Source organism: Phyllobates terribilis, unplaced genomic scaffold (genome assembly GCF_046119375.1).
Source record: "Phyllobates terribilis strain yellow unplaced genomic scaffold, ASM4611937v1 Scaffold_37__1_contigs__length_12642776, whole genome shotgun sequence".
NCBI lineage: Eukaryota > Metazoa > Chordata > Amphibia > Anura > Dendrobatidae > Phyllobates > Phyllobates terribilis.
The window spans coordinates 3581126-3584706 of NW_027362797.1; the positions used below are offsets into that span (position 1 = coordinate 3581126).

Consider the following 3581-nt stretch of genomic DNA (forward strand, 5'->3'; position numbering starts at 1 on the left):
CCATACATCGCCACCATACATGTGCCGTACATGTATGGTGGATGTCAGAATAGGCTTACATTTTTCCTGGTCTGATCACCAGGCGTCCTACTATTAAGACTCCCACTAATCAAGAGAATGGGGTTAACTCGTTCTGTATGTATCTCAAGAAGTGTAACAAATAGTTACAGTAATGTATCAAAAATTTAATCTTAAAATATATATATATATTATATCACCAGAGATACTCTTGGATTTAATTGTGTACCTGCATTACAGAAGTTTTTCATAGGTATTTGAGGCTTGTAAACTGAAATAAATGCTTGTTGCGAAGGTATTTTATTTGTTTAGATTAACACAGCCTTGGAAATAACTGACTTCAGTCAACACGTTTTTTCTACCTAACATGAGAGCACCAAATTGTGGACACAAAGACCCTAATTCCATCTATTTGTCACTTACTGGGCTGCTTGCTGTAGTTTTGATAAAATCACTGTTTTAACAGCAGGAGATTATCCCTAGAGGACTAGTAAACCTGCTGCCATGGAGTCCTCCATTTTCATGAGCTCTGTGTAATCCTGCGTCCACTAATGATTGGTAGCTTTCTGCCTATGCACAGTGTACACAGAAAGCAGTCAATCAGTGGTGTGGGCGAGGTTAAACACAAGCAGTATAGTTGTGGGTTTTAAGGTGTCTATTGATGAACAACATGTCTTCCTAAGGGGAGTCTCAGTCCCTATCCCTACAATGGGTGCCTTCTTGGGGCCAGGGTGCAGCCATAGGCCAAACCAATTCAGGTAATCGCTTCTCTGCCTTTTGGCTAAGATCAACTGTAGTACCTTTTCTTATCAGTTTAACATCTGATATGTCCCCTATATGTCCACTTATTTTCACACATTCTCTTCACCTCTCCCCCCTAATGTCCCATGCTCCTCAAGACCGGGAAGGGTTGGGGGGTAGAGAGGGTAACTAATTATTGAACAAACGAGCAGCGGTCCCACCTGCTTCCCAATCTGGAGGCTTCCTACATACTGAAGCTGGCTGCTGCAGCACAGCCAGATAAAAGCCACTAGCCCATTATGACACGTGCAATGTCTGTTCCATTCTTCCATTCTTGCATTATTCCATTGTCCCATTGTTAGGAGGCAATGGAGCAATAGGACAATGGAGCAATGGAATAATGCAAGAATGGAAGAATGGAACAGACATTGCACGTGTCATAATGGGCTCCTAGCTTTTATCTGCCAGTGCTGCAACAGCCAGCTTCAGTCTGTAGGGAGCCTACAGACTGGGAAGCCGGGGGGGGGGAGGGGACAGCTGCTCGTTTGTTCATTAATTAGTTATCCTCTCTACCCCCCCCCCCCCCTCGGTCTTGAGGCATGTAGGACATTGGGCAGGGGGGGGAGAATGTGTAAAAATAGGTGGACTTATGCAGATTAAAAACGTTTGGGGTGCATCTGCAACAAGCAGTATATTTGTGGGTTTTAAGGTGTCTATTGATGAACAACATGTCTTCCTAAGGGGAGTCTTTGTCCCTATCCCTACAATGGGTGCCTTCTTTGGGCCAGGGTGCAGCTCTAGGCCAAAACCAATTCAGGTAATCGCTTCTCGGCCTTTTGGCTAAGATCAAGTGTAGTATCTTTTCTTATCAGTTTAATATCTGATACGTCCACCTATTTTCACACATTCTCCTCTCCCCCCTAATGTCCCATGCTCCTCAAGACCGGGAAGGGTGGGGGGTAGAGAGGGTAACTAATTATTGAACAAACGAGCAGCAGTCCCCAGTATGCTCCCTACATACCCATTATGACACGTGCAATGTCCGTTCCATTCTTGCATTTTTCCATTGTCTCATTGTTAGGGGGCAATGGAACAATGGGACAATGGAAGAATGGAACAGACATTGCACGTATCATAATGGGCTCCTGGCTTTTATCTGGCAGTGCTGCAGCAGCCAACTTCAGTCTGTAGGGAGCCTACAGACTGGGAAGCACTGGGGACCGCTGCTCGTTTGTTCATTAATTATTTATTCTCTCTACCCCCCCACCCTTCCCGGTTTTGAGGCGCGTGGGACATTAGGGGGGAGAAAAGAGGAGAATGTGTGAAAATAGGTGGACTTATGCAGATTAAAAACATGTGGGGTGCATCTGCAACAAGCAGTATAGTTGTGGGTTTTAAGGTGCCTATTGGGGAACCTTTGTCCCTATCCCTACAATGGGTGCCTTCTTGGGGCTATGGTGCAGCAATAGGCTATAACCAATTCAGGTAATCGCTTCTCGGTACCTTTCGAAAAGGCGGCTTTGGCCGTCGGCCACCCTAGCAGATTGATGGACACTGGGGTTTAGGCCCTTATTAGTACGCCAGGTGGCTAATATAGTCATCTAGTGGAAAGCATGGCCCCCCAGGATCGACGCCATTGGGCCGGGGAAGATCGAAAGCCCGAAGTGTGAAGTGCCCCAGGATTGGTGACCCTGGGGTGCCTTAACTCACTGGTATTGGGAACCCCACTTGAGTTTCTGGCACATTTGCACAAGCACTTCAAATTTTCTTTCTTTGCACACACCCTTATTCCGGGCCTTCTGGCCTTAGGATCTGGAATTTTTCAATTCCCGGTCGAAGGTCCAGGCAGTATTATACTGTGAAACCTTCGCTATTTATTTAATCTTTTTGTCACTGTGTGTGCACTTATTCACTTGTGTCACGTCCTTCTAGGATTTTGTCGGTATGCTTTTCCCTAACTGGTTCCTCTCTTGGCAGGTCTAGGGGGAAAGTGTGTGGCCATCAGGTTCCACTCCCCCCTGAACCACCCTGGCTCTCCTCTTTCGGGAGGAGAGCATTGTTGGCTTCCCTCTTCCGGGAGGGAAGCACAGTCTTTGGCTCCCACTGCCTTGCTCGGGTGAGAACTCGGGCAGGCGCTGGGGGTAAGATTGGGTCGCCTCTGGCTTTGGCTGGAGGTGGCTATTTGTCCCTGGAATAAACATCAGACAGCACTAGTCCAAGTTATACACTCATGTGAGTGACGCCTAAGTTTCTCTCTCTCACCTGTAGAGTGTTAGCTCTTATGATCAGCAGGGTCCACTCTCTCTTCTGTATACTACAGTGTAAGCTCTCTTGGTCAGCGTGGTCCTCTCTCTCTCCTGTAGCGTGTAAGCTCTAATGGTGAGCAGGGTCCTCCATCTCCATTAGAATGGAAGCTCTTGTGGTCAGTGGGGTCCTCTCGCTCTCTTTTTCTCTCTCTCCTGTGGAGTGTAAGCTATACCAGCCAGGTCCTCTCTCTCTCTCTCTCTTCTCCTCCACGTGTATTTGCTGAGCAATTACAAGCTTTCCTGTATTGAGATTCTCTCAAATTTATTCACCGCCAATCAACTTATTGGGCAAAATTCATCGAAGTTGGCAAATACTAATTTCAAAATATCTGCTCATCTCTACTCAGCACCTTCTGATGACTAACTGAAAATAAAACAAAAAAAATACTATGCAAACACAGGGCCACTAAAAAAAACAAAAAAATCAAAACAAGAAATAAAACCCCTACACATACCACATACAAAAATTTGCAATTGTTTTGTTTTAATCAAACTGCTTCTACAATCATTGGATGC

At 45.8% G+C, this 3581-nt stretch overlaps 2 pseudogenes; both read left to right on the forward strand.

The window, feature by feature from the left end:
- Positions 1-779: 779 nt before the first annotated feature.
- On the forward strand, positions 780-985 carry LOC141182937 (U2 spliceosomal RNA; annotated as a pseudogene).
- A 594-nt stretch (positions 986-1579) lies between these two features.
- LOC141182950 (U2 spliceosomal RNA) lies at positions 1580-1669 on the forward strand (annotated as a pseudogene).
- Positions 1670-3581: the final 1912 nt, after the last annotated feature.